The 10208-nt window shown below is 45.0% G+C and overlaps 1 protein-coding gene across 1 annotated transcript in view; it reads left to right on the top strand.

Moving 5' to 3' along the window:
* Positions 1-1963: 1963 nt before the first annotated feature.
* The window catches only part of LOC311007662 (forkhead box protein N3-like), a 67450-nt gene continuing 59205 nt past the window's right edge, over positions 1964-10208 (top strand). Inside the window, exon 1 of the mRNA XM_084000920.1 lies at positions 1964-2350. The gene's annotated coding sequence lies outside the window, so the exon portion shown is untranslated. The remainder of the gene's footprint in view (positions 2351-10208) is intronic.

The raw sequence follows: 10208 nt of genomic DNA, 5'->3' as shown, positions 1-10208 counted from the left end.
TGCATTGCACTTTTCCCACTTCGATTTCCCCACCCATAAATAAAATGAGAGCGCATTTGGATTTCCTGTCTGTGGCTTTCAGTAGGCCGATCGCTGCCACGTCTGTCAGATTCATTAATTCTGAAGTGTGTGAGCAAGTTCTGCTTAACTGTTTCTTCAGGCAACATGTTTACATCTCAAAGCAGTCCATTTGCATATCTAATGAAATGAGGTTTATTTTTAGCAGCATGCTGGGATGGCAGACATGCATGTGTGTTACTTTTTGAAGTCTTTAAATGGATCAGCACACACTTCCCTTTTAGCCCAAACACCAGTCAGCAAAACTGCACCGGCTGTTTAACTAAGAACAAGTTCAAGCTTTCCTGTTAAGGGCTCCCACTTCCTGTGTTCACAGAAAAAAAAAAAAAAAATCATGTCCTTCAGTTTCTGGATCCCATGGTCCATAATGAACTGATCTCTGTCTCCCATAGGCGGGCCGTTGCTATGGCAACCTGATGACGCTCTGAGAAAGGACGGGAGGGAGAAGAGGGAGGGAGGGTGAAGGGAGACGAGGAAGAAGGTAGCTGCACCAAAGATTGACTTTGTTTGAGAGGATGACTCACTCCGTAGGAAAAAACAGAGGCGTATATGCCACTCACTGCTCACATCTGACTTTTTCCAAACCTCAAGCTGTGTCACACACAACCGAGGCAGGCTATACATTTGATTTGGAGGTTGAAGGTATATGTGTGCATGAGGTGTGGAGAGGAATTGATTTCCTCACACCACACAAAGGGCTCAGATTGTAAAGCTTCTCAGTCAGACTCCAACTTCACCACAGAGAACATGAAATGATGATGTAAGGTCTGAACTAACAGGTGAGACAGAGCTCAGCCTCCATCATGCACAGAGGACACGTCCCCTCCATCCTCCATCTGGAACGGCTCCTACACCCTTGCATGGCTCTCAGCCTCTGCTTCTGCCCTGCTGTTGCCATAGCGACCACTGGGGTACAGACTCAAAACAACTTACTGACAAAAAAAAAAGAAAGAAAGAAACCTGCTACCTTTGGATGTTAACTGCTCTAAACAAACCTCCTTAGAAACAATCCTCCCTCAATAAAAGCCTGTAGCAAGCGTTTACTCTGTACACTTCTAGCTTGATGTATTGTACACTTCTATAGTTCTGCTACCTGGAAATGTTTTTTTTTTTATTAACCAGGCTATCCTAATAAGTAGACAAGCATAGGATATACAGGATTTCAACACAAACAATATAAACAGACAAATAGGCCTACAAATGTCACACACAACAGTATGCAAATGATAAAACACAAGGTCAAAACCAAAAAACAATTACACAGATACAATTTCTAAAACAGCATGGATTAAAAATGTGCCAGCAGTGACAAGGGAGGTGTTTTCTCCATCCTTTGAAATCATATTGAATTGCCCAATCACCATCAGTTCTGACCATTTGTCTTAACTGTATAATGGTGTTGGATTAATGTGTGTGCGTGTCATATCCTAAAAATAGATTTTCCTGAAGCCACTGGAATAGGGGATTGTTTTTTCTCTGCTTTTTTTTTTTTAAGTTGTCTTACTCATTATATCATATTATTATTAATCATGCATGCTAAACTGCAAAAACAAAGAGGCATTAATGCCAAAATGTTTGCCCCCTTTTGTGCCAATAAGCCACTGAGTGAGTGAATCGTCTTGTTCAAACCATAGACGATCTTTGGAGGGACCTTCCGTACACAATAGCATTCTTTCAGTGAACCCGGCTGGCGCTAGGACCCGGGTCGGGCTCCGGGGGAAGTCCTCTGCTGCTGGCGGGGCAAGGCACAGCACACACACACACACAACACACATACACACACACGCACACACGCACAAACACAAACACACACTCACCGAGCTCTTCTCCGACAGAGGAGAGAGAGAGAGCGCGCGCAGAGAGAGAGAGAGAGAGAGAGAGAGAGAGAGAGAGAGAGAGAGAGAGAGAGGGATAAACAGGGAGAGAGAAAGAGAGACTATAGGAACGCAGCGGCTCGTGTGTGTGCGTGTGTGTGTGTTGTGTGTGTGTAGGTTTACGCTCGCTCGGCGGTAGAAGCGACTGGCGCGGGGCGGACATGGAGGGGCTCGAGACAAACACTGGGAACTGACCGAGGACCAGGACGAAGAGAGGGAGAAAGAAGAGAGAGAAGAGAAGAGAGAGAGAGAAGGACGGACGGACAGCACGGAAGGAAGGAAGGAAGGGAAGGAAGGAAGGAAGGAAAGGAGGAGAGGAGGAGAGAGAGAAGTGTGACAGAGGAGAGGAAGAGTGTGAAGAAGGAAGGGGCTCGCCTGGAAAACACAAGGATCCTAAGGTGACTTTATGAGGCTTTCATAGCTCTGTGTGTGTGTGTGTGTGTGTGTGTGTGTGTGTGTGTGTGTGTGTGTGTGTGTGTGTGTGTGTGTGTGTGTGTGTGTGTGTGTATATATGTGTGTGTACGAGGTGTTGACATATGCTGCATGGCTCCTCACTTAAAGGGAATAGTGGAGGTGTGTGTGTGTGTTGTGTAGGCTATGTGTGTGTGTGTGTGTGTGTGTGTGTGTGTGTGTGTGTGCATGTAGCCTATATATACATTGCTGTGAGTTTTAAGGCTTGTTTTTCCACCGGCTAAAAAGGGGCCAAAGTGTGTAAGCGAGCTGAGCTGACCGCTGTAAACTGGAGTGAAGGGATCAAAAGGAGTGGATACTTTTTAGGGAACAGCGTGATCCCATTCCAACACACACACACACACACATACACACACACAGACACACACTTCTCCAGTGGGCTACTTGAAGTTGGGCTAAAGCAAAATGGGGGGATAACACTCCCTTTTAAGAGGGCAGAGTCCCTCTTTACACCCCCCCCCCTCTCTCACTGTTTGTGTGTGTGAGTGTGTGTTCAGGAGTTTTAAGTGCAGCAGGTAACACATACACACACACAGTCATTACTTAGAGGTTGCAAAAGCAGCACTGAATGAATTTAGTTTTTTCCTGAAGCTTGGCTGACAGTGAATGAGGCTGGATAAGTAGTAGCAGCTTCTAGCCTATGGATATGTGTGTGAGTGTGTGTGTGTGTGTGTGTGTGTGAAAGAGAGAGTGTGTGTGCACGTGTGTGTGTGTGTGCCATAGACGGCAAACAGGTTGAGGGAGGCAGATCTGATCAGACGCACAGCAACAGAGGAGAGAGCGTGGCACAGGCTGAGCAGCAGCACATTGGATTACACACAGACGAATACACATGCACGCACGCACACACACACACACACACACACACACACACACACAAGGCGAGCTAGCTGTGGCCAGGAGAACAGCTGGGAGAAATGTGTGTGTGTCAGTTGCCTGTGAGCGTTTCACTTAATGCACGCGTCTGTCTTTGCACGTGCAGGACTGTTTGCTTTTGTGTTATCTTTTGCTACTGTGTGTGTGTGTGTGTGTGTGTGTGTGTGTGTGTGTGTGTGTGAGGCTGTGTAAATATGTATGTGCTGGGGAAGAATGTTCTGTCGTCTCCTCAGACAGACGGCGTTTGTGTCTATACCTCCATCTCCCCGTGGTCTGGAGACAGGAGGAGGAGGAGGAGGGTGGAGGGAGGTAAAGCGATCAGATGACCGAGAATAAGGCAGATGAGAAGATTAATCCAGGAGTGAGAGATGAAACGGAGACGGAGAGGAAGGGAAGGGAAAAGGATGATGGAGATTTTAGGACAGGAGGAGGAGGAAGAGGAGGAGGAGGAGGAGGGGAGGAGGAAGGAGTGAAGGAGAGGGAGGCTGACATGCTCTCTCCAGGAGTGCTCAGAGTGCTGCTCATTCATAATTCACCTCCATGGCAAACGTTCATTCACATATTGACCCCCCATGGCTGCGCTCAATGGAGTTCTCGCCCCCTCCACCTCTGCCTGTCTCTCAATGGACGCCCCCGTGGCGCCACGTTCACTTCGCCCGCTTCTTTTTTTCTTTTTTTTTTCCACTTTTGGAGACAGTTGAGGCTCTAACCCCCTCGCTCTCATTGTCTGTTGTCTGTTGTGGCTCTTTTGACAACAGCAGTTTTTCAATTGGAGGCTCGGACGCGAAAAATTGAATTGTGTAAATTGAATATTGAATTCAGGCTCCACCCCAGACACAGATAATTGGTGAGGATGGCTCGGGCTCTCAGTACAACTGTTGTTAGTCTGATTCCCTCAACACAGCTCAAACAGTCCATAATGGATCTATAATTCATGTGCGAATGAATTGAACAGTCTGGGGTTTGAATAAAAGCATCAGACAGTTTTCTTTATGATTTATTCAGGATAAATACTGGAAAATGGCCATTTTAATATTTCTCATTGTATTAGCCGCATGCGCCTGGAGCTACACTATAGCCCACTGCTGTGCTGTGGTCAGCTGTGGCCCATGAGCCATATGGCAGCGTGTCGAAAATGCACACTCAGAAAAAAAAAGTGTACTGCAGAGGTAGCACAGGACATTTAGTACTCAAAGGTAAACAACACAGAAGTGCAGCTTATCAGCAAAAGTGGTAAAAACATGCCCGCTTCTGTAGTTTTATAGGTACGATGGGCTCACTGTGTGTTTACTCAGCGTAAAGAGGACACGGCCGCTTCAGTGTTGACACTATAAGTAGGAATGTCCCTGCTGAAATCTTCATTGAGCTCATACCGAACACTAAGTTGCGGATTCCAAAGACGCTGTAATGTAAAAATCCAGCCGCTCCGTACGGTGAATCATGGTGCTACAACTTCCATTGTGAAGGGGTTTGATTCCCAAAGGATCCAAGTAGACTAAAAATAGTTAAACTAATTAAAGGCATAGTCCACGCCCACCCCAAAAAAGAAAAAAAAAAAAGATTAAAGCAACCTCAGTCATTAACCGTTCATCTCTGGCACAGTGAAAACTTGAGGAAAGATTGCATGAAAATAACACGGAGGAAATAACCTTTTTCTTCCATCTCTGCCTTTTTTCCAAACGATCATTAACACAAAAACCGTTTTGAACAACACACAGAAAAGTTTTTAGCTGGTGAAGGCATACCCAGGCTGATTTAATTAGTCTTTCCTTAACCCTGTTAATCTGTTCACTGTCTCTGAAAAAGTTGTGAAACACACACGTATGGTAAAAACACACAGATACAAGTTGCTCACCTGTTGCCCACAGTGACTGTCTGGAGAAATGTCAGATCATTGGGAGGGCACAGATCAATTAGTGATAATTCAGATTCAGACAAAAATCATCATTTTCCATAATCACTGCCCACTGAAATGAATATAGTGTCACCTTAAATAAAAACACACACCCTGAAGGTGGCCATTTGATGTAGTAGTGTTTTTTTTTGTATAGTTAACTTTATTTTGAAAACCCTTATCCTGCTATAAGGGTTGTTATGTCTTTAAGTTGACTCATATCAACCTCATAACATGTCACCATCTTCCTGTTGCTATATATTTCATGGATGTAGAAGGTAGCTAGCTAGCGATGCAGCAAGATGACTCACCCAATCTTTATCTCGACAACAAAGCTCTGACTCACAGCTCGGTTTCTTCAGCTGGCTGAAACACCAGTTAGTGACACCATATTTAAAATGTTGATAGCAGTTACATGACTGTAAATATCCTGGCGGACTGAATTGCCTTTGGCAAAGAGACCTTGGCTAATTCACATGACCTTCACCTTTTGGCAACCACTAATGAGCGCTATGTGTCATAATAACCACAAACGCTCTGTAGCAGGAAAAATCATAAGAGTCTGGTAAAAATTACCCAATTAAAAAGTATTCAAATCCGCCATGTAGACTTTCACTCTCAAGTACTGTGATGTGTCGACCTCATAAACACCCACAGTGATTTCCAGCATTTTCTTCAGCGTATTAGTTTTGGCCCAAGAAGTGTCCTTTAAGGTCACGGTGACCTTGACCCTCAACCTTTGACCTCCAAAATCGAATCGGCTCATCCTCTGCCAGATTAAATGCGACCGACTTGAGGTCATAGTGACCTTGACCTTTGACCTTTGACCACTAAAGTCCAACCAGGTCATCCACGAGTCCAAGTGAACATTTGTGCCAAATTGGAGGAAATTCCCTCAAGGCGTCCTTGAGATATCACGTGGTATTCACGACGGAGGGACAGATGGACGGTTGCTGTGTTCTCCTAATTAGAGTTTAGAGGAAGACAGTGATGTGTTTAGTTGTCATCCATCTTTTTCCCACTGCTGCGACTTGGTAACAACTTAGTTTGCTGTCAATTATTTAATTTCTGCGTGTTTTCGGAACAGCGAAGGTGAACTGTGCCTTTTCTTGTCCGGCTTAGTGTGTTAAAACAGCTGGAGAGTTAAAAGCAGGTTTTAAAATTGCAGTGGAAACACAGCCGGGCCTAAGTGGCCAAGATGGCTTCGAAGAATAATGCTCCTCTGTATCCCCCAGGTTATAATTGTCTTCAATAGGCCTCCTGCTGATTTGAAATGGACTCATTGTCCACAGTGCTGGGCACCTCGGCTCAATTAGCCTCCGTCTACTTAGTCGTGCTGAGCTATTGCCGGTCGCATCCTCACACAGTTGCACACAAGTGCATGTGCATATAAACACACAGACACATCCAGAGCCATGCTCACACACACACACACACACACACACACATGCACACGCATTATCACGCATTGAAAGACGTCAGCGGTGTAAAAATAGAACTTATAAATGGGGGAAAAAGTGTTTTATGTTTACAAGGGCTGATGTCATGTTTGGTTTAGATCCATAGCTGACGAATGGGAGGGCAGCTGTGGTGAATATCAGCCTGCTCAGCTTCGGCTCACTCATCTGCTGGATCTTTTTTTTTTTTTTTTTTTTTTAATGTCGTTTTAGCTTTTAAAGAAGCAGAGTTCAAGGAGTTGCAGTTTGTATATGTGTGCCTTTGTCTTCATGTTTGTGTGTAGCCTATGCTGCCGTTTGCAGCGGTGGAGGCATGCACACACGGTGACGCTGCTCTGGTTGCCAAGCAACACAGGAACGTGGGTGGAAGGATTTCCTGTCCTTAGGAAGCTTTGTTTATAAGTGGGGGCAGAGTGAGTGTGTATGTATATGCGTGCGTGTTTGTGTTTGTGTGTAGATTTCAGTCAGTGTGCATTTCAGGAGTATGCTTGAGTGCTTGTGTGTTTTTAATGTGTTCTTTGCCTCAAGTAAAAAGTGCTACAGAAAAGTCACTTAAGACAAACACACGTACACAGACACACATTGTGTACACACACACAGCAAAGACAAAAAAGGCCCTTTCTAGTCTGTTGAGTTGGATTTGTGTTGCATAACTCCTCTAGCCGGCTCTGTCTCCTCCTCTTCTACCCAAACACTCTCAGCCATGTCACACTCACGCCAGGCCGCCTCCCACTAATGATGTCATCACCATGCCTCATTTTATGTCTATTCTCACACATGAGATTGCAATTATGTGTACTTGCCTGCATGCACACACACACACATATAAAAAAAAAAAAACACACACACAGCATGTCTGTCCTGCAGGCGTTGGACACCATGATTACGTAATTGACATTGAGTGAATGGGATGACGTCAGCTTGGCTCTCTCTGACTCTCCTGTCTTTCTGGCTAGCTACAGTGATGTCATAAGTGGATGCAGCCATACACTGTGTGTGTGTGTGTCTATGTGTGTGTGTGTGTGTGCTGGCATGCATAATAGTGTGTGGAGACAAAAATGACCTCAGGAACCATCTGATTTATATAATGTGTTTCCTCCTCCCCTCTTTCCCCGTATCCCTCTCCTTTAAAGTGAAAGGAGTTCACAGCTGATAGATGCTTCATTGTTCTTCTCGTTCTTAGCAGCACAAGGAACTTATAGATGCAACACACACACAAACACACTGTGGCAGCCTGTTGCACCCCCCCTCAGGAGAGTGGCTTCTATTTGAAATGGATACCCCTGTGTCTCGCAACTGGTAACTCCATTTCCGTGTTGCCCTCCGTAATCTCTTGTTTGTGATAGATAACACTACACAAATATACACGCCGTAACATCTTATATGATATATAATGTTATGTACCGTTTTATTGGTTTGTCAACTAATTGGATCACAAACAAATTGCAACTTATCTAAATTGCTGACCAAGTCGCTGACTTTACTTTCACTTTCGTCAACTTACCAACTGTAACTGCTTTAAATGGACAATGTGTAACTTTTACTGTTATGTATTCAAGAAAATCGATTATTTGGTTCAAAAGTCTGTTTTTCATTAATCAGTAATCCCCCCCATCAACAAACTGAAGTGTTCCTTTCAGCTCTGAATGAGCCGTTCATATCATTCATATCTCCATGGAGCGGGTAAGCTCGGTGCTGCTGCCATGTGGTGTCTCCATGTTTTTACGTTCAGTGGCAGCGTGACGGTAGAAAACCACGGAAACTCAGCGGAGACACCGGAGCTGTCGGCTCAGGTGGAGGTGGCGTCTGTGAAAAGTCACCGTGGTAACGCAGTGAGGAGGAATGGAGCGTTACACTGATGCTGCATTCACCTGCAGTCGGGCAGACGGCCGTCGGTAACAAACCAGATGTCATTTTAGTCACAGAAGTCCAGAGAAAGCTGGTGAAACGTGGGTCAGGTAAACAATACGACATCGCCATGACAACATATTGTCACGTGTATTGCTTTGGACCACTTGTTTACATAGAGGCTTGTTTATGCCGTTACGTGCAGCGGCTGTCGTCCGTCTGCCGTCTGCCCAATTTCACGTGAATGCAAAACGAAAGATACGATTGAGTTGCTTGCGATATACAACCGCAACGCTAGATGGGAGTAATTCCTACACAATGTCTATTAATGTTTGCAGCTAACTAGCCAATTAGCTTACTGAGACGACTTCGTCAGAAATTGAATCAGCCACAACGTGCTTTTTTTTTATTCCTCTCCTTTAAAGTGAAAGGAGTTCACAGCTGATAGATGCTTCATTGTTCTTCTCGTTCTTAGCAACACAAGGAACTTATAGATGCAACACACACACAACAAACACACTGTGGCAGCCTGTTGCAGCCCCCCCCCCCACGCCCCCGGGATAGTGGCTTCTATTTGAAATGGATACCCCAGTGTCTCGCAACTGGTAACTCCATCTCCGTGTTGCCCTCCGTCTGCGACTGTCTGACCTTTGTTGATTCGCATCCCGAGAAGCTGCACCACTCGCAGGCAGTGAATGAAAGGATAAAGAGATGATGCCGGGTCGTCTCCGCAGATACTGTACGTGCCAGTTCTTATTTTAGCAAAAGAAAACAGCGTCATGGAGAAAGAAGAGTGATTTTTTATTTTTTTTGTCTGGTTGGCCTTCTTCAGCTCCCGACGAAAATATCTGTTTTTAGCTCACTGTTTGAGCTACGGGATTTTAAGCACAGAGGAAAAGAGCTCTATTTGTGTCTTGGGTTGAATAGGCCGCCTGTTGTGATCTCCAAGCGTTGTGGTTGAAACTCTGAACATCAGCCATCAGCCAAGCTTTTTGGATTGGGGAGCTGGGAGCTTTTAACAGACATGAATACGCACACAAAGACGCACAAACACACTTTGTCTTCTCTGCCGTCCTCTCCCACTTTTCCTCTCTCTAACCTCAAACCTCAAACCGAAGGGAAATCACACCACACAGTGACTTAAAAGTTTATGAACTGAGCGACAACACACACACATATGCACACACAACTGCTTCAAACACACACACACACACAAATTATGCAGATTTTCAGAATAAACTGATTAGCATTAGCTCCGCCCCTCTGCTAAACCCACAAACTCTCTACTGTACATTCCACTAACCACATTAGAGCTTAACACCGAACAGGATGATTTGATACCACACTACACAAACAGACACACACACACAAAAAAAACACACACACACACACCCTTTAATACACATAAACATGAAACCCACACACAGACTTTATACTGTAGCAGCACAAATAAATCACATCAGCTGTCCAAACCATGTTGAAACTTCATTCAGCCTGTTCGACAAGATACACAACAGTAATTATATACATATGCACACACACTTATACACATGCACACACCCCCTACCCCCCCAACCCCCCCACCCCAGAAGTCTTAGGGCCTTAGTCAGCGTCTGTGTGTCCATGCGTGGGCCTGTTCCCTGGCAGTGTAAGAGGAAAAAATACCTTCCCATATGATGTAAACACCAGAGTCCCTGTGTGTGCGTGTGT

The sequence above is a fragment of the Trachurus trachurus genome (assembly GCF_905171665.1).
Source record: "Trachurus trachurus genome assembly, chromosome: 24".
Classification (NCBI taxonomy): domain Eukaryota; kingdom Metazoa; phylum Chordata; class Actinopteri; order Carangiformes; family Carangidae; genus Trachurus; species Trachurus trachurus.
The sequence above is the reverse complement of the archived record's forward strand: the minus strand, read 5'-3'. Positions and strand labels throughout refer to the sequence as shown.